Here is a 26,667-nt window from a genome sequence, read left to right as displayed (position 1 = left end):
TTAACGAGAACGCCATTTTCTCGCGATGTTCCAAGTTTTTCCTTTCCGAGCGTGTCGCGCGCGCGTTAGTCGCACCGAAAACGTCGCAAAAAGTCACCGGCGATCATCACGTACGTAATTATTCGCGCGTAGTCCCGTATTTTAACCGCAATTCATCTCGATGTCTGATCGATATCTCGATTCGCGCGAATGGAGTGAAGCGAGTTGATTGTTCAACCGTCGGACGTGCGTTCGATGTTGACGACTTTAACGAGAACGCCGTTTTCTCGCGATGTTCCAAGTTTTTCCTTTCCGAGCGTGTCGCGCGCGCGTTAGTCGCACTTAAAACGTCGCAAAAAGTCACCGGCGATCATCACGTACGTAATTATTCGCACGTAATCCCATATTGTAACCGCAATTCATCTCGATGTCTGCTCGCGTGAGTGGAGGGAAGTGAGTTGATTGTCCACTGCAATGGCAGACGTGTTCAGCGCAATCAGCAAGACGATACGCATCCCTCGCGCACCGGTTCAACCGTCGGACGTGCATTCGATCTTGACGACATTAACCTCGAGAACGCGATATCCCAAGGTTTTCCCTTCCGAGCGTGTCGCGCGCACGTTGTCGCACCGGAAACGTCGCAAAAAGTCACCAGCGATCATCACGTACGTAATTATCCGTGCCCGCTCGCATATCTTATATGCGGTTCTCGTCGACATCAGGTTTGTCCGTGCTGCAGTTTTACTTTTTACACTTTCGCGCTACACTCAGGCATTAGAAGGAGAAAGAGAAAAAACAGAAGTTGATAGAAGATAGAACGAATTAAGGCGACAAGTTTATGCAACACGAACAAACTCGTCGTTTCACGCGAGCAAAGTGAAAAGTGAGCGCAGCATGCAACGCAATGGCGGACATTTAGTGCGATCGGCCGGACTAAACGACGACGCGCGACGCATCCCTCGGACGCGAATATGCACCTGTCGTGTTCGTCGCCTGACGGGGATCCGGCGCGTGTTTTCTCGCCAGACTTCCTCGGTACGCGGAAAATCCAGGTACGCGGAAAGCGCGGGAAAACTCACGATTGGAGCGAACTTGTGCCCCGACGTGCTTCGAAGGTCGCGCGACGGGTCATCGTAATTTCATCGGTGGCGGACGCGCGCGGTCGCGGCGAGGGTGGCCGCCGGTGGATCCGCAGCCGCGTTTCCCTTCACCGACGGTACCACCACCCACCCCACACTCGGCTCGGTACGCCCGCGCGACGCACGGGGCGCAGTCGGCGCTCGCCGCTCGTCGCCGTCGGTTCGAATGTCGTGGCGCGCGATCGACGTCCCGCGCGATTCCGTCCTCGGTCTCGTTCACGTTTACATATCACGGGAGTGTATTGTCCTGCACCTCCTCCGTCTTTCCTTTCCGCGACGTATCCGTTGAAGTGCGCTTTAAGTGTGCTTAAGTGTGGCCGCAAGCCGTGATGTGACACATATCAGCGACGTGGATCTGCGTGGGACACGCATCGGGCACGCCGCCGCGTTTGGATCAGGTGAGTTGGAATCATTTGACATTTGCATGCTTTCTACGGTGACAAGCGATACATCGTCGTTTGATGTTCTTTTCATAACGCGGGGTGAAATTTCTGGAGCAATTCGCTCGCTTGAGAAAGACTAAAGTGAAGTTCGTGCAAGTCGCGGCAACCGGTTGCAGGTCACGTGAGCAATGCGAAATTTAGTGGTCATTTAAATTTCTGGCGGGACAAGTAGCGTTTAAGTTGGCAATACGTGCGCAGTTTATTATAATACAGGGTGTCCCGGGTTTTAACCGACAAACTGCGGGAGCATATTCTACTAGTGGAAATAAGAAAAAATTCTTATATCGAGTTTGCTTAGAAATGCTTTCTTACAAAGTTATAAACCAATATTGAAAAGAAATATCAGATAAGTAACAACGGATGTTTTCACAAAAATAAAAATTATGTACGCAATGATTTAGTGACGCATTCAAAATGTTGTCCTTGCACATCGATACAAGCTAGACATCGACGTAGTACAGAATTTGTTACGGCACGACATTCCTGAAAATTTTGTTGCATCTCACAAGTAACACTACCCAAGTGTCACACGCCGATTTTGATAAGCTTTGAATATGTTGTTGTCTAGGTCAAAATATGAGATACATATTTTTTTATATCGGCCCGTTTTGCCATTAAGGGGGTGAAACACCCTCTTGAAAAAAATCGGGTTTTATATTTCTTAGCGAATACCGTCGAAACAATAAAACATATAAGAAAAAGTTTCAAGTAAAAGTTTTATGGATTCTAATGTACTTTATATCAGATTTTTCGAAAATGTCATATTTTTCGAAATTCCTTTCCCCCTCCACAATTTTTGAAAATTTTAAAATTTATCTTTCAGCAAAACTTCAAGCATATTTAACGACAATTCAACCATATATGATAAGGTCATATTCCGAAAACGCATTTTTCAAAAATAAGCTAAAAGTACCTCTATATCGCTACATACGCGCCCCGTCCGTATTCTCGTATTTAATACGCTAGTTACTCCTGGCAACAGGTTTTTCGCACAGAGATAACAATGAAGTCGGGGGATTACTTTTAATTAACAAAATAAGTCAGGTTCTCGCCCTCTGCCGGACCCAGAAATGGTCAACGTAGAGCTGACAAGAAAATTTTACTTTTTTTATTTTTTTCAATATTTCTAAATTTGTTTGTTTTTTTCTCTATAATTGCATATATACTAACATTTCTTATAAATCTGATTGCACTGTTATAAAGTACATTAGAATCCATAAAACTTTTACTTGAAACTTTTTCTTATATGTTTTATTGTTTCGACGGTATTCGCTAAGAAATATAAAACCCGATTTTTTTCAAGAGGGTGTTTCACCCCCTTAATGGCAAAACGGGCCGATATAAAAAAATATGTATCTCATATTTTGACCTAGACAACAACATATTCAAAGCTTATCAAAATCGGCGTGTGACACTTGGGTAGTGTTACTTGTCAGTAACTGAATTAGTAATTCGTTGCTTTAAATCTATCTGGTACTCTCCTGTTAGGAAATCTACGTTGATACTCTCGTACGGCAGCTCGTGCATTTCCGTCACAGAATCCGTACACGAAATGAATATCGGTGTATTCCTCATTTGAAAACACTTTTGGCATTCTGATAGTAATTGCTAGTTGACACGACGATTGAAATCTAACGGCTACTGTTGTGAAAGTAACAATCATACCGAATCGTTTCAACATAGTGAACATGAATGCATGTGAATACACGTAACGTAAACATCTTCGACCTTCCAAATTCTACACTATGTTCCGTTGTTACTTATCTCATATTCCTTTTCAATATTGGTTTATAACTTTGTAACAAAGCATTTCTAAGCAAACTCGATATAAGAATTTTTTCTTATTTCCACTAGTAGAATATGCTCCCGCAGTTTGTCGGTTAAAACCCGGGACACCCTGTATATGTATAATTACTACGTGTATGTTACGTGCATATTCTGTTTTTATTTCTTTTTATATATCAAGTACATTGAGTATTTTACAATAATTAATTAATTAATATCTTGCTTACAATTAACTTAACTCACGATAATTATTATAACTAATATACAATTATATTTCATTGAAACAAAATGCATCGTTCAGCAGCATTTAAATTTTTATAATTACAATTTTCCAAAAACAATTATGGAAACTATTATATTTAATCTGGAAAATTATTCTTTCATTATAACATTGTTTATATTTGTTCCAATATCCATGGTACTGTTGCTCGAATAAGAAGCTACTACAGGTAACGCGTGATATTCCGCGCGCGAAAATTGCAATTTTTTATACTTAAATATTAACTCGTGTTGTATACGCGCGTACCGCACGCGTAATTTATATTCACCGAGTTTACGGAAAACTCACCCTTGCGGATTGGACGACGGCACAACGTAACGTAATAATCATAACCGAGAATATCATGCGAGCGCGAGGGTGTTAAATTGAATGTCGTATTACCCCTGTTTTCGTACGAAATTTATATCGCAAGAAAATATGAAATATTGCTACATCATTTTGTGATCCTTATTGAGAACCTAGAATCGTAATTTATTATGGCTAAACGATCAAGAAAAGGATTTAGGACAGGATATTTAAATTTTATAAAAGTTCTCTTGTGAATGAAAAAAATTATGTAAAGTCAATTGCAGAAATGTAAAATCCGTTAATGCATTTACTTACGCATTACACAGCTATGCGTAAATAATTTATACAAGAAAATAGTGCACAAAGCAAAATTGCATTAATAGCAGAAATTTCACGAATGATGTAATAATTCTCATATGTTCATGGAGACACAAAAGTTGCAAAGCACGAAAATAATTGGTGCCTCATGCGGACGAAAACTTTCGTGATCTAAATTACTCGCTGTATTGAAACACCTGCCGCGATTATTATCGGAGCGTAACGATATTTCTGCGATGCACGTGCGTCGTCGTCATCGTCAATGCCGACACCACTGTTAGACTTTACGCTTAAATGCACCAGTAATGATTGTTTTGCGAACATTACGTCACAAGGACGTTTAGGCCTGAGGCCTTTCGACTCGCTGTACTCGATTTTACATCAATTTACGCCGTTCGCGGATTTAACGGTCGCTTGTCGCAATTGCGACAGCGAGCTCCCCGAAGTTTTACGCAAATCGGGAAATGAGGTCGTGCAAAAAATTCTACGCGAGCTGTTATTTTTCCTGCTTCGATATAATCACACATTTTTATGCAACATTATTATAAGGCGATTATATGACTTATTATATATATCATTATCTATACAGGGTGGCCCATTTTAATTTATACAGTCGATTTTTTAAAAAACTAAAAGAGATACGAAAAAATGTTTCAGACAGACATGTCACGATTTCGAGGGGGACATAAGATGATACCATTGGTTTGACCTTGAATAGTCGTTTGAAGGTCACGCGAAGATCACCTTCAATTTCTTAAATTGAAACCCCAACTTTTTATTGCAGATTCTTATTCTCCATCGAAAAGTAAGTAACTTTTGTCTGAAACATTTTTCCGAAAAATGTCATCTTATGTCCTTAAAATGTCCTCAAAACTCATCTTGAAGATCATTTTAAGGACATAAGATGACATTTTTCGGAAAAATGTTTCAGACAAAAGTTACTTACTTTTCGATGGAGAATAAGAATCTGCAATAAAAAGTTGGGGTTTCAATTTAAGAAATTGAAGGTGATCTTCGCGTGACCTTCAAACGACTATTCAAGGTCAAACCAATGGTATCTTCTTATGTCCCCCTCGAAATCGTGACATGTTTGTCTGAAACATTTTTTCGTATCTCTTTTAGTGTTTTAAAAAATCGACTGTATAAATTAAAATGGGCCACCCTGTATATATCATTATCTATATAACTGTCGCCTTGTACAATGATACGTTTTATGATTTATTGATGATACTGTGATGTATTTCTCGTTTCTATTCTCATTTTCGCATTTGCTCCCTGACGCAAAAACATTGGCCACAAAAATATTGCAAAGTGCAGGATTGCGAAAGCATGAAATATTTTGATGGCGTTCCGCCAGGAAAACCCGCCGCAAGCAATCTGTTTTGTTTACTGCCAGAGAGTAAAAGACACTTTTACGTGTCATCCTCCCGGCGTAATTAAGCAACATGGAGAGCCGATGCGATTGCCAAATTTGGCAATTGCCGACCGATGTGCCTTTAGCGTCGCATGGTTGCATAATGAATCTGCATAAGCGCGCATACCTGAGCGCTGAATACATCGCACGCGTTTAATTTGCCGGATCCCTCCTCTCGTGACTGGTTTTTCGGGAAGCGCATTCTGCCTGTAAATTTCAATAAGACACGCGAAACATTGGTAGAATAGTGTAGCAACATCTGACTCATGTTCGAGGCACATGAAAGTAAACAATTTATAATTATAAAGCTAGATTTATCTAAAACAATAGGTGAAATAAAATTAAGATACTTGAATAAAAACTGAAACTTGTAAACTCTAAGCTTTTTTATAATCGCCAAGTATATCTGATTAAATTGATTAAAAAAGTAATAAATTATCTTGTCCATTTTTGAATATCAAAGGTAACTTAATTACATAAAAATAGCGAGTGGGATTAAATCGGACGGTAAAATTTGCGTAAAACATACCAAGTTAAAATATTATGTGATCATTAGTTTGATTTGATGAGGAAAAAATATGTCGAACAGATTTTTCGGCGCTAGCATAGCAGATCGACGCGTGTCGTCCATCGATGCAAAAGGGTCACGGATGTACAAGGCGTGCGTTTATTTTTGCACGTTGATCGTCAGCATAAACACGAGACCGTCTGTTTCGGCGCTTCTTCGCTCCGAAAAACCGATATATATTCCACCTTGGTCCACCCTGTAGATGCTCACAATACTCACGATCGATTTCTGCCACTTGAGTCAATGGGACATTTGATACATCCTCGTGAATAGAAGGGAGGTCGTAATACAAAAATTGATTCTTTTTTCTCTTCCGGATGTAAGCACTATCTTCGTGTCAAAAAGAGCGAGAACAAATTTATAATTTGCTTATTACTAATTCGAAATTTTCGCAATTAAAAATTTAACACATTTTCTTGAAATGCAAATAACTTCATCAGAGTATTTTATGTGTTTTTCTGAGTTAAATTATTATATTTTACGAAATTAATATTCATGTCTGAAACTCACTCTCGTTGCATCTTTCTCAGTCGATGCTTTTTACCCTTTCGCAGTTTTTCCACGTGGTCGATTAAGATTCGTTAGGGCAATCAACGTTATTAATTATCCCGCTTGTTTGATCGGAGGAGAGGGCGACTCGATTCTTTGGGGATCATTAATCTCGCTCGCGTTTTGTCAGACGTAATACTTGACGATCGCGATAATTAAAAGAAAACATCGCGTGGCACGTGCTTGACACAGATTACATGAAACTTGACCATTTAATGCCAAATTACAGAAAGCACGTTACTCAACCAACGTTATACAACTATCAAGATTGGAAATATTTTTCACTTGAAATGTGTTGTTTTAAATATTAAATATAAGAAATGAAAAGAAACTAAAAATCGCAGAAAATAAGTATGAAGCATAATTGTAGTGGTTTTCTCACTTATGTAAAGTACATGAATTAAGCTATCATTAATGAAATAAAATAAAATAAAATAAAAATAAAATTATGAAATATAAATGCCTGAGTAAAAATTATTATTTAATATTAAATATTATATAGATTTATTATTAAATTTGAACAAAAAAATATAATATATATATATATATATAATTATATATATATATAATTTGAAAATAAAATTAAAATAAAATTATGAAATATAAATGCCTGAGTAAAAATTATTATTTAATATTAAATATTATATAGATTTATTATTAAATTTGAACAAAGGAAGTGCTTTTCAGAAAATTTGCTTTTTGGGCAAATTTCTCTATTAAGTTTTCCAGAGTGCCAGCTGTATTTTGACAATCTCTTTAAGAATACACTGTGATCTTGGCCTTGAAAAAAAGAATCGTAATTTATCGGCGATGTTAAACGGACCACCCGCTGTGTGCGTAAACGCATACTAATCGCTGTGCGCTGCGCAAACATTTTTTCCCCGTTGCGGATTAAAACAATATTGCCGACGATACTTCTTCCGTCGCTCGTTTATGACCGTGTACGTTTATGCAGGGCGTCCCCGTTATCTATTCGTACGACTCGCTGCTAATTTTTGCCAGCCGGAAATCCTCTCCGCTCGTTTAAATCGCGATAAAAGCATAAAATTGCAATTCACGTCGCAATTATTGCGAGTTTTTATCACATTTGTCACAGTACGTTGCTCTAATTGCAACATCGGTGGCATTTTCATTTTCCAGCTAATTAAAATAAAGTTTAATGAATAAGTAATAAAATTTATTGCTAGACTTAAACTTTTATCCGGAAGTTGTACATGTTGCCGTTTTTTTATATTTTTTGCTTAATAATTATTAGATTTTCTGCGAACAGAAAATTTTTAGGAAATACGAGTGACGAATTATTTAAGAAACTCGTCTTTTTCTCGGCTGCGTATGATCGATTATATGTACTGAAATAAATTTGGATTCAGTCAAAAACGTATAACGTTTTTCCGGGAAATCTTGTTTTCCCATCAGGATCGAAGCAAGTCATAGTCCCTCGTTCTCCACCTCGAAAGAGAAAGACGCAATCTTCCGGCTCGGACGTTTAACGCATCGGCGTTAATTTGTTGGACCCTGAGAGTCGTGTTTAGGCAGAGCATGGCGTGCTTGGCGCACATATTTAACGGCTACGCATTAAACACACTGCCGCTGATGAATGTCCCGGCATTCGTCTGTGGCATAATTACCAGAGTACCTCGACCCCCCTTCGGAATCCTTCGGAATCCTTCGCTGCCCTCCTCGCGTTCCTTCGCGATCTCGAAGGACTGATATCCTTCCTCGAAATAGAAAATTCGATCGAATTAATCTGTCTCTTTTAATCTCGAGAATTTTAAAAATATTTGTTAAAACGAGATTATTTATTACTATTGACGTTCTTTAAAGATAATTAATGAGATAATTTCTATAATAATAATGAAAAGTTTTGCGATTGAATTTATTATTATTTAGAACTTGTTATATTGATATTTATACAAGAAATACTTTATATTTTTCAAAAACTTTCTGCTTGAATAAAAGCCCGATTTCGTGACGTTTCGTAGGATTTTGATAAAAATCAGACGAACAAGCTCGAACGTTTAACAGCCGCAGGAATTAGGTCGACTGTGTACCACCGATGCATATCACTTTAGTGCAGCATCATCGGTGGTGCACGTCCCCGTAAATGTATTGAACATCCCCAGGCAGTATATAGAATTAACGGGACTTACACGGCACGAATTGTGGACCCAGTCAAAGGTTATGACACCCTATCCCGGCTGCGATCATTTCTCGCAGCAATATACGTCGTTCCTGTACTCTGTACACTCTCTTTCTTCCTTGCGGCTATCTTTTTAATATCTAGAGGAAAAGTTTGGCCTTAAACATTAGAGCGACTATATAACGTCATGCACGGCAGATTCGTAGCGCGGATAGAGAGCAACGCGCGGTCGCAATAACGTTACTGGAATACCAGATAGTAAAGTGCGAGTGACACTTTACCACGCCACCCGGCAGAAGTGGATAAAGGTTGATAATAGCGATGTTAACTTCGTCATGACGCGGGAATACCGAAATCGTAACTTTTTGATTATACGAATAAGTTATATATAGTGTATAGATGACGCCTGATGCAGCTGAGATTAAATTATTTTTTATTTTTAAACTAATTTTAATTAATTTTCTGGAGAAGTCTAAGAAATTCTTAAGTAATAAAAACAATGACTTGGTTTGTTAAACAAGTATAAATTGTATATTAAGAAATTGCAAGGAAAAAAGAAATTTGATAATCTTTTCCAACGAAGAAGTTTCTAAGAAAATTTTCTTTGGACAAATTGCAACTGAATTGTATATGAAAATGACACTATGAGACTTCCCATACAGCACAGAAGCTTGCACCAACATTGCAGCAACGTTGCAACGTTGCAAATTGCAATGCAACGGTACAAAGACATTGCAGAGATATATATCCGCAAAATACCAGCACACTCGTAGCAACATGACATTAATATTTCGGAAACATTGCACAATCAAAATTTGTAATTAATTAATATTAATAATTCATTTTATTAAAACATTGGAGTCTTCCTATCCTAACGAGATTCGTCCAAATCTATTCGACCAATGATGTGTGATGACCAGAATCTGAGCCCGGTAATATATATGTGCATGCGGTGTTTGTCTCTTTCGACTATCTAAAGAACATGGTGGTGTACGACGCGAGCATCATTCTAAAAGAAAGTAGTTACGTAAAAGAAAAAGGTAAGTACTTTTTTATAGTATTATGTCTAATTATAGCACTTGTGTGCTGTTAATCTTGTATCTATTAATTATAATAGAGAATCACTCTATTCGCCTATCTCACGGTTTATATCACTATAACCTCAAAATTATGGAAATTCATTAGAAAACTGCATATTAATAGTTGTAATATTTTTAATAACTTTTTCTGTTATAGAAGCTGTTCGTAAAATACACAATCATGCCACTGATGCAGAAATTGCTGAATGCATTTCCAAGTGGCTTGCTCCAAGCTCCGGTTAGGATTGAGGGATCAAAGTATGTCATTTTACATATAATTCTATACATACTTGCAGTATGTATATTTTTATGTAATTTTATGCTAATATATGAATTTTAATTCCTATTTTATTTTTACAGGCAACATACAAACAAAAACGAAGAAGATTCAATTATTTAATTAAAGGAAAAATATTTTAACATAATTAAAGGAAAAATAATATCTCAAGAAGAGGATTTTTAAGTTTTTTTTTTATAAAGAACAGTTACTTTTTTATAACAAAAATAGAGAAACTGTTTATTTCATTTTTTATTACTATTGTTATATTACATATAATTGTCTGTTTATGTTAATAAATAAAAATATTGAAGTTATATAAATAAAAATATTTAAAGTATATAATAATGAATAATTATAATTATTGCAAATTCATTACATTGCAATATTATTATGACGTTTCGTTGCAATGTTCCGAAAAGCGGACATTTTTACATTCCTGCAATCCCATAGCAATGCTGCAGAAACATTTCGCAGTGAATTTGCAATGTTGCTACGTTGCGGTGGAAGATTCCTGCAATATATATGCAATCTTTTCGTGCTGTATGGGTTTAATGATGCGACGAAGGGTTGACACGGGCTTCGCGGAGGATCATAAATTCGAATTAACGAAGCGTGTGATTTCCTCTAAATGACGCAACGATCGGATATGTTGAAATCATTGTCGTTTTTCTCCGCTTACGCGACATTCATCTTGATCGACAGCTCCATTATGACCAGCAGCTCGTACTACTCTGGTGTCGTTAATATCCTGTCTCGAGTCCTTCGAGAATACCCTTAAGACGTCGTCGTCGCCCTTATCAAAGCGCTTCCCGACCAAGTTCTCGTAAATCAGCTTCTTGCGTCGCATCGCGGTGTATGATATCATCTTAGTTGTATGTATATATAACGATATAAAATCGGAAGAAATGTACCACAATTCCCCTAACCAACTACGCTCTTAATAAAACATGAAAGTATCTGATTTCTCTGAAATAAATTTCCATTTGAAGAGACATCAAAGAATCTGTAATTGAAATTACAATCATGATTAATAATCGATTAAAGTCAATATAGAAATTGTAGTTAGAATTAAAAAGTTAAAGAGGAAATTATAATGTTACATTAAAATTAAATATTCCTAATTATTTTGTATAATATCATATAATAATACTTTACGTGACGTAATATTAAAGATAGAGAAGAAGGAAAATAATTTTAGCTTTAACGCGTTTGCATACTTTGAATAATTCGACGACAAAACAGATAAAGCCGATTGATGGGCACCAAGTGTATAAAGATGCTATTATTGGTAAAGTCTCTTCGCGAGGCTCGTAAAATGCCATGTCAGAGAGCACTTTAGACGCGAGGCACCGCATGAGCGGGTCTTTATTCTATCGAGGAATTGACGACAACGGTATATCTAATGAGACGCATAAATAATGAATGACTACAATGCTTTCCCTCGTTTTCGTGCCAGAGATACACGAGCGAGCAACCGGCACTTTACGGGCCTCATAAAGCGATAAAGACATCCGTATGCGCTGCACAGTAGGCAGTATCGCACAAATGGTCCCGATGTTGGACAATACGATCCTCTTAACGCGCCTGGGGCCCCGTGCCCCACAGGAGATCAGGCCCCCTTCTCCGTAAAACACAGAACTCCTCCATTCGTTAAAAAAAGCATGTGTGCGCTTGAGCTTCATGGTTGAGAAAATAAGGATTTGAAGAATTGAAATTTCAAAGCAGTTTCATTGACTTTAATTATGTTTATTAATGTTTTAGTGGTATATATTATATTATATTATATTTTATTAATTTTAATTGGAGGATTACAAAATATTCTACTTATTTTTATGCAATATTCAGATTCTAAGTCTCGATAGAAATTTTTTTTATAAAATTAAAAGTCATATGTAGAATTTGCTGCAATTGTGAATTTTAAAAATATTTATTGTGAAGTTCATGAGTTTACGATATTATTTTGTTCACTTCGAGGAAGAGGTCGTTGAGGGTCGAAAATACGATGGTATCTCGAGGGTATTTGAGGAGGAAGGGTCAGTAACAACAGAGTCCGGTTTTTAAATCATCGCGAAAGACAAAATGACTACTTCACTGGTGGTCTTCGCAATTTCGCGGCCGAATTATTAATGTCTGGTACCCTCAAGCAAAGAACCGCCCTTCGCGGTCTGTTGCGCGGCTATTAAGCACCGTTTATTCATTTAGAATGTTTCACGCATGTACATAACGTAAATAATTGCTAACAACTGTTTGAAACATGAATCGCTCGGCTCAAACACCATAACAAATCAAATTTTTAAAAATAGAATTAATATTTCTCACATTCTATAGAAAAACTATTATCATTACAATTTTGTATCCTATATATTTATAACATATTTTGTGTTATATTGTCTTTACAAAAATTATGTAGAATATCACACAATTTGTAATATATTAATAAATATATATTGGGTTGGCCAAAAAGTAATTGCGTTTTTTTTTATATAAATAAAAGGCGAATTTTTCATGGGAAACAAAAACTTTATTAAACAATATATTGTCCATTTTGTTTGATTATCTTTTGCCATTTTTCAGGCAACTTCATGATTCCGCGCTCAAAACAGTTCTTATCTTTTTCAGCAAAAAACTATTCCAAGAACGATTTGATATCCTCATCAGCAGTCAAGGTTTTACCATTCAAGGCGTTTTGCAAAGAACGAAACGAATGGTAATCTGATGGTGCCAGGTCTGGCGAATATGGTGGATGTGGTAACATCATGGTAACACATCCCATCCAAGCTGCAACAATTTTTCACGAGTGACCAAACTTGTACGTGGTCTAGCGTTATCGTGGTGAAACACAACGCCTTTGCGATTCACCAATTCTCGACGTTTCTGTTTGATGGCATCATTTAATTTATCCAGTTGACGGCAGTATACGTCTGAATTAATGGTTTGATTCCTCGCAAGCAGCTCAAAATACACAATACCTTTAAAGTCCCACCAGACTGACAGCATAATCTTTCTTTGGTGAATATCTGCTTTTCAAGTGCTTTCAGCAGGTTCATCACGATCTTTTTCGTTTGACGTTGTTGTAGACGATCGATTTTTCGTCGCCTGTTATCATTCGTTTCAAAAATCGATCATTTTCCTCACGTTTCAAAAGAGAATCGCAGGTGTCAATACGCTTAGTGAGATGAATTTCTTTGAGCTCATGTGGTACCCAAATATCGAGCTTACTAATGTATCCAAGTCGTTTTAAATGCTTTTCAACACTCGATTTCGATATGTTAAGATCCTCAGCAATCTCTCGTGTCGTTAAACGCCGATTGGAATCGATCAGTGCCTTTATTTTGTCATCATCAATTTCGATTGGCCTTCCTGAGCGTGGTGCATCTTTCACATTAAAATCTGCAGATCGAAATTTAGTAAACCAATTTTGACACTGCCGCAGCTTTAAAGCATCTTCGCCATATACATGACATAACTGTTTATGAGCTTGCACAGCGTTTTTCCCTTTTCGGAAGTAATAAAACAAAATATGAGGAAAATGTTCTTTTTGATTTTCCATTTTGAAATCGACGGCAAAGAAACAATTGTTAACGAAATCGCGTACTTTCTTTTTCTAAAACAAGCTTGAACCGTGAGTCGTTAACCTACATAATGAATTTGCGGTTTAGAATGAAGTTAGTTACATTTCAAGACATGTCCATCTATTGGAAAAAAACGCAATTACTTTTTGGCCAACCCAATATATTAATAAAGCAAATATCTTGGCCGAAAATGCACGTAACCGTACACTTCGCTACTGTTGATGCTGCGAGGATCAACATTTATTATGGAACAATGTTGTCAATTGGGTGCATTATTATTGCAAGACCAAAGTTATTATTATTGAGGACGGTGGTGCAATTTGCTCACAACGGCTTTATCCCCGGGAGGGGCGGCAGAGAAGGGGACAGGGACGAAGAGCCGTTCACGTCTGCCATTGCGTGTCCTGTGACATAATCGCAGACTGCTCGGACTACAAAGGCTAGGTGCGATAGAGATAGGTTCTAATTTACTCGCTCTGGACGCGTTTAACAGGCATCTTGGGACGGGCAGGAACGTTTACCTGCGATGACGCACAGTTTAATGTATCGCCATTGAGATCTCGATCAGGAAATCATCTTGTTCTTCCTCGATCTCCCTTTTCGTGTTGCCCCCTTACATATCTTCCGCAATAAAACATGGATAATGTTCATGAGAAAAAAATTAATTATATTCCTAAATGTTTCATTAAAACAGATCTTAATTAATTTATAATATAATTTATCTACAGATTAATATCATTACTATCATTATGTAATTATTTCCATTAACTGTGGGTCTGAAACTCTGAAGATTACAATCTCTACTAACTGGATTTTATACTTTTATATAGAAGCAGATATTATCTGCTTCTATAATATATTTCTTTAAACAATAATTATTTTTTAACAGATTTCTTTACACAATTAAATTAGTTTCAACTCAATCCCAGATATAGCTGATTTTTCAACTCGTCAACCGGCGCATAAAGCATCATTAATACCCGAAGAATGCGCAGAATTTACTCGATTGCAATTAGTCCCTCTCTCGTCTCTATTAGAGCGATCGAATCGTCTAAGTGCGTGGTGCGCGCAAGATCGAAATCGAGACCGACTAAAAGCATTGCGGGGATATGGGGGTGCGGGGATCGACCGGCGGAATTCATTAGGGAGGCACTGTTTCGCAAACCGTCAGGACATCGCGAGCGGGGTGCAGGCTAAAGGGTGTCAAATCAAATTTCCCCGCGGGAAGGGTGACGTCCGACATCCGGCGCGCGGAACAATCTCTCTCTCTTGCTTAGCTGTTTCTCTCTTCGTTTTCTCCCTTTTTTCTCCTTTTTATTTTCACGTCGCTCTCTCGATACACCGATTTCGCCGCCCTCTCGCCGAGATCGCCAACGGTTAAATAAACTCCCGTCCGTAGTCCTGCGAACGTGGACCACGCAGGAAGAGGAAGCGAGGACGAGATTGGCTGCCGGGGCGACTCCTCTCGCAGGGCTCCACGTAGATAAATGGCTCGCTACTCTGAACTTCTCTGATAGAGATATTAATCTTTCTCAAGGCACCCTCTACGCCCTCCTCGTCCTCCCTTGCTCCTCCAGGCTTCTCTTTTTCCTCTGCTATTTCGTCGTTCTGCAGTAGTGTCTTTCTTCTGCTCAGGAGGTCCGTATTTTCCTCTCTGTTGAACGTTACTCTCTGTTCTCGTTCTCTCTTCGTCTCTGTCCATTCTCTTTCTCTCTTCTTCTCTGCGTAATATCGTTGCAGTGAAAGATAAAAGTGATATATCTGCCTAATATTTCTCATGCTATTGGTTAGGTTTTAAATAAATGGTAATAAAGTGTTAGATCTTGTTTTTTCTCTATTTTTTGAGTTTTCTAAATATTACCTAACTTTTATAACATTAATATTCCTTTTAATTCCAACTTTTCCTTGATGTAATTTTTCCATGTTTTATATGCATTTTATTCTTGAAGTTGGCCTCAGAATATTAAGTTCAGCTTTTCTTATATTCCTCTTACTCCCTTTTTCTCCTCATTATGATTATTATTAATAAATTCTCGATATTAATGAATTCTGTACATGATCGATGGTTTCTGAGGTATCTTATTCTAATTATACTTTTATCCGTTCTCTGTTGTATTCTTTCCAGAATTCCATAAATATCTCTCCTCTTTTCCTCTTCCTCTTCTTCGTCGGTGCTATGAAAAGTAGGGTATCATATGTTCACGTCAGAGGGGTGGAAATCGGAGACGCGAGGGCTTCAGGTTCGAAGTGAAAGTCAACTTTCTCCTTGCGAACTTTTAGCTTTTCCATCCGGGCGACGTGAAAATAACTTTCGGCCGCTCGATGCAGTACGCAGTTTTCTTTTTTCCATGTATCACGCGCCGGTTATCCTCGCAGCAAACGTATCCGAGCGGATTACACCAAAGAGAGAGAGAGAGAGAACGAATGAGAGAGAGAGAGAGAGAGAGAGAGAGGACGGGAAGAGGCACATACACGAGAGCTGTCTTCCGGTTTTAAGCCGATACACGCCGATAAACAAGGATTTCGCCGCTCTGTGATTTGTATCTTTTTCCGAGTAGTCCTTTTTTCAATCGTAAAAATATTGATAGTGTTCCTCTCTCGAAAATCGCCTTTCGAGAAAAAAAAGTTTTAGCACAAAAATGTTGATTTGCTTCTTAAATTTCGAATATTAAAAATGCAATATGTGTAAATGCCAAACTTTAATCTGAAACAAGAAATGTAATGAAATTAAAGTACTCTGCAAACTTTATCGTAAATTCTTATCTCCCGTTAAGTAAACTTATTTTTCAAGTTTTAATGTGCACTCCGTTTAGTATCTCAGAAAAGTGTAATATCTTGCCGTTATAACGAATTTACGGGCGAAGAGTTCTCATGAGATATCGAGACAATTTTGTTTGTCACCATTCGCGGGTCAAAGGGGAAATTGAATTTCTGTTCTTTCCACTTTCTTTTTCTCATCCCTCGGCGCGAAAATTCACAGAGAGAGAGAGAGAGAGAAACCACATTTACCTTTTTCTAGAAAACAGAAAATTATTCCCGAAGAAGAATATGTATTCAACAATAAAAAAATAGCATTCTTGATTAATTTTATGACATTTTATTTTACAATAAGATTATATATTAAATCTTTTAAAAAATTTTAAGAGAACGATCTTAGTAATTTTCAAAAACAGACTCATGAGATCAAATAAAATATTTATTTATTTGACTTTTTAATTCAATTTTAATTATATTAAAATAAATGAAACTTCTGTATTTTGTCCAAACATTTACGTATTTTAACGTTTCTGTATTTTGTCCAAACGTTTACCACACTTTTTATAAGAAACAAAATTTCCGATACCTTAATGCTCTCATTAATATCAGCAATAATACTTTGATTTAAAAAATATTTGACATAAAAGTCACACATAGCCATATATAATATATTTAAGAATCATAAAAGCATACACCGAACGTACTCTGAGAAGCGCACGACGCGAACGCAACGCACGCCTCGATATTCGTGCACGCGCGAGCGAGTGGGAACAATATAGAGAGTTCTATGGGGTAGAGTGCACGGTGTGTCACGGTGCGTGGTATCGTCGCCGAGGTGGGGACAGATCGATAGCATAAGGGGCCCTCCAGACCTTATGGTGCCTCCTCCTCCTCCTCTTGCTTCTCCTCCTTTCTCTCCGTGTTTCTCTCCGTCTTGTTTCGGTCCGCGAAATTAACGCGCGTTTTGCATCACGCGCTTTGTTGCGAGGGAGCCTCCTTAAACGGTGGAACAGGGGGAAAGGTACGAGACAGAATACGGTGGACGCTTTATTCTTCCCTTATCTTTTTATTAAAAGGCCACGGCTCGCGGTTGATTTCACGGGATTTCGTCATGGAATTGTCTCCTTGCTTTTTTCTCTGCTTCCGCCGCGGTTTTCTCTCGGTCTTTTCGGTGGTCGCTTGAATGAAAAGGGTTGCGCTCGAGAAACCACAAATTGTGCAGCAGCATATGGCGTTGTTGTTTACGCGTGTAAAAATCGATATTAAACGTATGAGAATGAACGAAAGAGAACGGGAAAGAAAGAAAGAGAGAGAAATAGAGGGGTCCTTTTCCTTCCTCGGTGCACGGTACTTCACTTCGCACGTGCGAGCATACGTTCAAAGTGTCGGCGGGGGGAAATGTTTAACCCTTTATTGCACGGTGCTTTATTACGGAAAACAGCAATGTTGACTGTGCCGCACACAAAGGGCTGATTAGCGATGCAAATTTTCGGCTCGTTAAAATGAACAATCTATCATTTGACAATGATGATGCCTACGTAAGAGTCGGAACGTAAAACTTGTTCCAATAATTATATTTTGAACAATTATGTTTCACAATGACCCGTAATATACTACCACAATATATCAATGTATTGGGTTGTTCGGAAAGTTATTTCGTTTTTTCAAGGAAAAATGAAAGGCGGTTTTTTCATATTTAGAATCAATTTTATTCAGTGATGTATTGGCCATTTTGTTCCACTACCTTTCGCCATCTTTCTGGCAACTTTAAGATTCCACGCTCATAGAAGTCCTTCTCCTTATTGACAAAAAATTGAAGCAAGTGATTTTTTACGCCTTCATTTGAATCGAAGTTTACATTGTTCAAAGAATTTTGTAGAGACCGGAACAAATGGTAATCGGATGGTGCCAGATCAGGAGAGTATGGTGGGTGTGGTAGCACATCCCATCCAAGCTGTAAAAGCTTCTGGCGATGACCAAACTTGTGTGTGGTCTGGCATTGTCGTGATGGAATACGACACCTTTCCTATTCGCCAATTCCGGTCGCTTCTGCTTCATGGCAGCATCCAATTCATCCAGCTGACGACAATACACTTTCGAATCAATCGTCTGGTTGCTTGGTAGTAGCTCGAAAAATACGATTCCCTTCCAATCCCACCATACAGAAAGCATCATCTTCTTTTGATGAATATCTGCCTTGGATGTCGATTGAGCAGGTTCATCTTGCCTGGACCATGATCGTTTTCGCTTAACATTGTCGTAAACAATCCAGTTTTCATCTCCAGTTATGATTCGCTTCAAAAATGGTTCATTTTCTTCACGTTTCAACGATGAATCGCAGATGGTAATGCGTCTAATCAAGTCAATTTCCTTTAAATTGTGTGGAACCCAAATATCGAGCTTTGAAACGAATCCAAGGCGTTTCAAATGATCGTAAACGGTCGAATTCGATAAATTTAACTTTTCAGCAATTTCGCGTGTTGTTATGCGACGGTTTGCATCCACCAGAGCCTTTATTTTCTCGTCATCAGCTTTAATTGGCCGACCTGAACGTGGTGCATCTTTCAAATCGAAATTTCGAAAACCAATTCTGACACTGACGTTCACTCAATACATCTTCTCCGTACACGGTACACAATTTTTTTCTCGCTTGCACTGCATTTTTACCCTTTCGGTAGTAAAATAGCAAAGTATTACGAAAATGCTCACTTTGATTTTCCATGTTTGATGTGATGCCAAAAAACAATTACTTGACAGATCGCAACACAATAAGATACTAAATGACGTCTGAAATGTCAGTTGTCAAAATATAAAACAAATTTGCCGCTTAGAGTAAGGTTAAGTATCGAGGAACGCGACTAACGACATCGCTTTGTGAAAAACGAAATTACTTTCCGAACAACCCAATAATTTGATTGTGATAGAATTATATCGAGGTAATTATTTAGATTAACGGAGCAACCTCGAATGACCTTGACCTTGACACATGTTGTCACGGTCACCCTCCTGAGTGACCTTCAAAAGGTTTTAGCCGTCGCTCATTGTTTATTAAAAAGTTATTAACAAAAGAAGTTTCGAAAATATAGTAGTTATTTTGAATATTGAAAGACATGAACGACGAATATGAACGAAGGAAGGAAAGTGATTTAACCTAACCTAATCTAATCTAACCTGGTTAGGTTAGGTTAGGTTATATTTTCCGAAACTGGAGCCCCGGACACATATACGCTCGTTTTTCAGCCCACTTCGCGGGAGGGCGGGGGGAGGCGGCTTCGCCCCTCCCCCCGCCAGAATCCGTGCCGTATACCAGGTGATCAAAATCTGTACGGTGAAATCTGTAACACCGGCTCCAGCGAAGCGGGTTGAAAACGAGCGTATGTGTCCGGGGCTCCAGTTTCGGAAAATATAACCTAACCCAAACCTATTTCTGATTTAAAGCTAAAATTCCATCAAATATACTCTTTCGTAAACGTATATGATATCGTAAAATTATGCTCTATTCATTAAACTTTTTTGTTAATAACTTTTTAACAAACAACGAGCGACGGGTGAAACCTAGTGCGGGTTATTCGGGAAGGTGACTTTTGTGATATATGTCAAACTCAAGTCCTTACTTCGCGTGGACAGTTGAAAATTCGTGCAAAATCATTAAACTTCTTTTGTTAATAACTTTTTAATAAACAATGAGCGACGGCTAAAATCGTTTGAAGGTCACTCAGGAGGGTGACCTCTATAATATATGTCAAGGTCAAGGTCATCCGAGGTTGCTCCGTTAAACTAAATAATTACCAACTATTAGAAATGACTTCACGTATAGCGTGAAAACGGTGATTCCCATGGCCTTCCCTTCGGTTTTCCCGTCACGAGAAGCGAAGCTGGGGGAACCGGTCGGATATAGTGATTAAAGCGATACTTCCGGAGCCGTTATCGAGCTGCGATGATAAAATCACGGCTTTCGATCACTGTCAGGAAGCGAGCGAGCGCGTACCAGAGGAGCACCGGACCCCGTTGCATCGTCGGGGGTGCGACAAACCCCGCTCTCGACACCCCCATAACGATTCTCTCGTTCTCTGTCTCTCTTCAATGTGATGTCGCTAATTAGATGCATGACTGTATCGGCCAGCGATAGACAAAGAATAATTAGCACGAGCAACAGAAGGGGAAAGGGGGTTCTATCTGAGAGGGACGATAAGACGCTGGGGATGATAAGGAACTCTTAGGGAATTGGACGTAGGAGATTTTCGGTGAAACATGGCTTGGGCTAAAGCGAAAAATACGGTAACGGGGATTTTAGGGGTTGGAAACGCGGGGGAGGTATACCTTTTTTTCCTGTTAGGTGTGTTTCGCGCCGATAGTCTGAAATATGAAATCACCCTCGTTATATATTTCACAATTTATACTTGAGCCCTCCTCTCGTCCTTTCTTTCTTTCTTGGGTGCTTTATATTTTATAGGAATAATTTCGATGCATTGTGTGCGAAAAATGTAATCCACATATTTTTTATTAAACGTTCGTGTTTATTAAATGCGAAAGTTATACGTGTTTGTGCACCATTCACTGTTATAATCTTATAATATTAATCTATTATATATTTATACTATTATACATAAATCTAATAAATGTATTACTTTCTTCGAGTAATTATATTGTATATTAAATCGAGGATTAGTTAGAGAATATGGGAAACGACATAAATAAATTTGATAATAATTTCCATCATTTATAACATAGTTTACTTTATTATTTATTATTTGTTATATAAAAATATGTGTACACATTGCAATTAATTAAAATTACATGTATAGGTATATATTTACATAAAAAGAAGAATTTCATTCCTTTTCTATAAATAAATCAATAATGAATCGGAATGGGAGTACAATTATACATTTCTCATGGAAGGCGGAGCGTCCGGGGATCTTCCTCGGTTCACTTAATCGAACGCGATTGTGTCGATCGAGGGCAGAAATGGAGGGCCAAGGTCTGGCGGAGAGAGTAACGTAAGGTCGTTAGTTTCCGGTCGAACGTGCTCGCAGTACCACGGAGAGAGTCCCAGTTGGTCACGATCTACGGGGTGTCCCATCCGTGCTGTCTAATGAGCCTCGACACCGCTGGACTCCCATGATATTGGCGCTCTTGTATTTTAATGCACTCCCACCGCCCCAGCGAACTGCCGCTGTATTATATCGCCATAAATGGATTAATGGCATGCTGGACGATTAGTTACGGCATCGGTTTTATGACCCTTCGGGTCATGGTCTCGGAAGGAGGGCGACATGTTTCGCGAGACTTCGCGCAGGGCAAAAATGAGCGCATTTTTTAGACGAACGATCTTGGAGTGTTTGCGTTTATCTTTAAATCTCTTTCGCGAAGGATGTCCTGCTTAAATTAAATACTTTTTTGAAAAAAATATGTGATATACTTTTAGATTATTCAAAGGTTTTAGTATGGCATTTATTTATGATCTCTCAGTATTCAGAAATTTAATTTAGAGATATAGAATTCTGATGAAAATGTTTATATTTTTGAAAAAATAAAACAGTTTTGATTTCTACTAGAAAATGAAGAAAAATCTTTTGTAAGGAAAAAGTTAATTATAAGATATAATTTCGCGTGTAAATGTGCATAAACAAAAGATTCAAAGCTGAGGAGCAACACACCAAGCAACATAGAATCCTTTTTGATTGATCGGCAGCTGAGAAATTTCGAATTTCGTGTCGGAATTCAGGGATCAGGGAATTCGGGGGTTGTTATCGCTGATGTTGCTATCGATCGCAATAATGGCGAATGCGGACGCGAGAACAATCGTAATCGCGGATGATCCGCGACAACGCGTGAGTACCGTGTGTCCATTTGTCGCGCATTAACGGTGTTTATGTTCGCAGCCAACGGGACGCAGCCGGCGTGCATCGTTAATCACGGCGAATTCACTGTGATTAATTATGCTTTTCGCCCGATTAGCTGCTCTCCCGCCTCCCATTGATTCTTCCCTCTCGTTCTCTTCTATCTGCTTCTCCGACTTGTTCCACTGCGATATCAGAAACTTACTCGTGAAATTGGAGTCTGTAAAAATATAAACGCTGCACAGTGGGGTATTTGTCCGATTTAGCTGGCCAGAAGTCACTTTCGTTAAATCTGTTCTAGACATAAACAAATTGCTATCTGGTAAAGATAAATAGTTAGAGAGTTAATAATATGCCATTTTTGCTTCTTGCAACGTTGCTATGCAACGATTCTATCAATCAGAATTGGAGCATCTGTAACAGTAAAACGTATGTTTCTCCGGCGTTCTTGAGATAACCGATTTTCAAAAGTTGTATCTTTACAGTTGAAAGTGATTAATTATGGATAATCTTAAAGCAGATTGAAAAATATCATGTTTAGGTTAATTATAAAGTCAATTTTAATATAACTAGAAGGAATTTATTATACTTCAGGGTACGTCCCGGCATTTATATTTATATTAATATAAAGAGAAAGGTCTTATGTTTATAATAATAGAAAGAATAGCCGCGGAATCTCGCGGTTATTCTTTTTATTGTTATAAACATAAGATCATTATACGATATTATAATTGATTGCGTTTTATATATTGTAGAATAAAACACTACAGATGACATTTTCCAATTAAATTGCAGGACCATCCGGGTTCAAAATATTAACTCGAACAAAAATATTTAACATCATACAACAGTGCGAAAAATCAAGTATTAATGAGAAATTGGAACTTGTTGAAAAACAAAAGACTTTTGGCCAGCTAAATCGGACAAATACCCCACTGTGCGCTGGTGAAATTGCTATTTGCCTTTCATAATTAGAATTAAAAGTTGCAGATCAATCTTTATTTTTAATCTTGATATTAAATAGTTTTCAATAAATCGAAATCTTTTTATTGATTTTATCATTGTAATGTATAACAAGGACATAATATACAATTGCAAGAATCGAAAAATTTTTACACAATCTAAACAATTTATTTATCAATTTATATAATTAAATAAAAACTAAATTAAATTAATTTATCATAATTAAATTTAAAAACGGGGAACAAATATTTAATATCAGGATTAAAAATAAAGATTGATTGATTGAAAAGTAAAGAAACATAGATTTAAATATGTACTTTAATCAAAACAAACTTTCGATACGAATTTTCCAATTTTCCTAATCTTATTCCAACTGAATCACACGAGTATAATAGTTCGTAGAAGGAAGGGATTGATCAATGATGAAAGTATAACATTTTCGTTGAAAGGCCGACGAGGAAAATAGCTCAATAGCGACGGTTCGCGCAGTTTCCTCGAAAAACGTCGGCGGGAAACGGGATGGATCTCGAAAGAGAGATTGGGAGAGAGAACGGAGAACGCCGTAGTCCTCCCTTCGACCGGATATGTCATTTGGTACCTGGGTCACGTACCCTTTCGTATTGACAGGCCGACTAGCAGCCAACCAGAAGGCCTCCATCCCGTTGCTCTTGTGCGCGCGATTCTCGGTCCAGGATCTCAGCATCCCGAAACAATCGCGAAAACTTCTCGGAAAACCATTCACGCCGACCGCAATGCCTTGCGCCTCCAAATAAAAGGCACATATTGAAGATGAAATAGACAAGAGACGTCGTTAATTTATTTTCTTCGAGAAAACAATATTTTCCTGATATTGCGTTTGCTATAAATTCGAATCTTTCGTAATTAAACATCAGAAACGATCTTCTTAATAAAGAAAAATACTGTTTTAATAAATTAAAAAGGATACATTTAGGAATAACTTTTCAGCTTTTATATAATTTATTGACCATTTCCTGGAATTTCTTAAAGACAAAATAGATTAGTTTAATTTAATATACTTTTTTGTACTCTTTATTTTTATAATATTAAATATGATAGTTATATAAAGAATTCCGAAGATTGATATTATTTTCAATTTTTGCAGAACACTGGATATCTCGCAGTGATGGTACAGCGATGAGCCTGCAGGCCCAGGCTCCAACCCAGCGCCCTGCGAGGTACTCCCCTCAGGAGACCGTCAAGGTAAGTTTTTACCACGCATCTTTTATCAGTGGCGCGCAAGATAAAAGGCGAAGTGAATGTTGCCTATCGTATTTTACCACGCATTTAAATATTTAATAAAGGATCAGAATATTTTTCACGGCATTTGAAATTTTATTATATAAATTATCCAAATGATGTATTTCACTATTCTTATATATTAATAAAGAATTCTACTGTATTTAAAACGTGTTTGAAAAATTGTTTTGAAGTAAAATGGATGAAAAATTTGTTGAAAATTTGCATTAAATTGCATTACTGAAAAATCTTTCGTCACCTTAAATTCGGTATTGTAAAGGAGAAACATTTATTTTTTCTTTTTTCGTCGGGCGATAATTAACAGCGGAATTCGCTCTCACGGTGATAACGTACTCGCGTGGACCGCATTACACCCTGTTTGCTACCCATGTCGGGATTAACCCCTCACGGCTGACTGTGCGTAGCTTGTATCACTTGGCACCTGCTCTGTGCGTAGAGAGAAATCGAGAGAGAAAGGAAACAGAAATAGAAGAAATAACATTTCACGATTTAGGATAATAATCACGTAAAAATGCATAAGCGCAGAATAAAAAAGAGAATTAGTTAACGATATATTAGACATAATAATTATCAGCAAAAATTTCAAGGTGAAACTCGCAATTAAAAGACTTAAAGATCACATTATCGATTAAAGAAACTTAGATAACAGAAAAGATAACAGTGAAGCAGCAATTTAAATATTGACCACATAAACATTTAAATTACTATTGATTTAAGGAATAAAGTAATATAAATTAAATATGTATTAATTTCTGGAGAAAGACAGCAAGGTAGACGCGACTCGCATAATTTTCCACGCAGACGCTCGCACGTCGCTGCTACCTAATGATCGTCTTAATTAGTATTCCGCTCTATACAGCGATGATCTCGTCGCGCGAACCCTCTTCGTGGTCGGCTCGCGGATAATTTTCCGCGCGGATGCTTGCTCGTTGTTGCTTTCTTTTCAGCGATCCTCTCTGAGGTCGCGACGTCATCCCGGTAAAGGACCTCGTGGAATGGACGGGGTAGGCGTAGATGACAAAAGCTCCTCTGGCACATTGGGATGCTGAGGACTCTCGGTGAAATTTGATCTCGCAGAATCACGTTCGCTATAATGAATCCGCAAGAAACTCGTCACGTTTTTATGAAAATCCAGTTTCCTGTTGTCAGGTTGTTATGCTCGTTGTTTGAACGGTAGGAATACGTTATTAGAATATACAGGGTGTCCCGGGTTTTAACCGACAAACTGCGGCAGCATATTCTACTAGTGGAAATAAGAAAAAATTCTTATATCGAGTTTGCTTAGAAATGCTTTATTACAAAGTTATAAACCAATATGAGATAAGTAACAACGGAACATAGTGTAGAATTTGGATGGTCGAAGATGTTTATGTTACGTGTATTCACATGTATTCGTGTTCACTATGTTGAAACGATTCGGTATGATTGTTACTTTCACAACAGTAGCTGTTAGATTTCAATCGTCGTGTCAACTAGCAATTACTATCGGAATGCCAAAAGTGTTTTCAAATGAGGAATACACCGATATTCATTTCGTGTACGGATTCTGTGACGGAAATGCACGAGCTGCCGTACGAGAGTATCAACGTAGATTTCCCAACAGGAGAGTACCAGATAGATTTAAAGCAACGAATTACTAATTCGGTTACTGAGATGCAACAAAATTTTCAGGAATGTCGTACCGTAACAAATTCTGTACTACGTCGATGTCTAGCTTGTATCGATGTGCAAGGACAACATTTTGAAATGCGTCACTAAATCATTGCGTACATAATTTTTATTTTTGTGAAAAATCCGTTGTTACTGATCTCATATTTCTTTTCAATATTGGTTTATAACTTTGTAACAAAGCATTTCTAAGCAAACTCGATATAAGAATTTTTTCTTATTTCCACTAGTAGAATATGCTCCCGCAGTTTGTCGGTTAAAACCCGGGACACCCTGTATAATAAATGTATTTCATAAATTGTAAAAGTGCTGGATAATATCGAA

General features: G+C 37.8%; 1 long non-coding RNA gene across 1 annotated transcript; it reads left to right on the top strand.

Moving 5' to 3' along the window:
- Positions 1-1,249: 1,249 nt before the first annotated feature.
- Positions 1,250-25,249, top strand: LOC113562747. Its single transcript, XR_003407149.1, has 2 exons — positions 1,250-1,516; positions 24,521-25,249. It is a non-coding gene; the product is annotated as an uncharacterized LOC113562747 (long non-coding RNA).
- The last annotated feature ends 1,418 nt before the right edge of the window (positions 25,250-26,667 follow it).

The sequence above is a fragment of the Ooceraea biroi genome, chromosome 10 (assembly GCF_003672135.1).
Source record: "Ooceraea biroi isolate clonal line C1 chromosome 10, Obir_v5.4, whole genome shotgun sequence".
In the NCBI taxonomy this organism is placed as follows: Eukaryota; Metazoa; Arthropoda; class Insecta; order Hymenoptera; family Formicidae; genus Ooceraea; species Ooceraea biroi.
The sequence above is the reverse complement of the archived record's forward strand: the minus strand, read 5'-3'. Positions and strand labels throughout refer to the sequence as shown.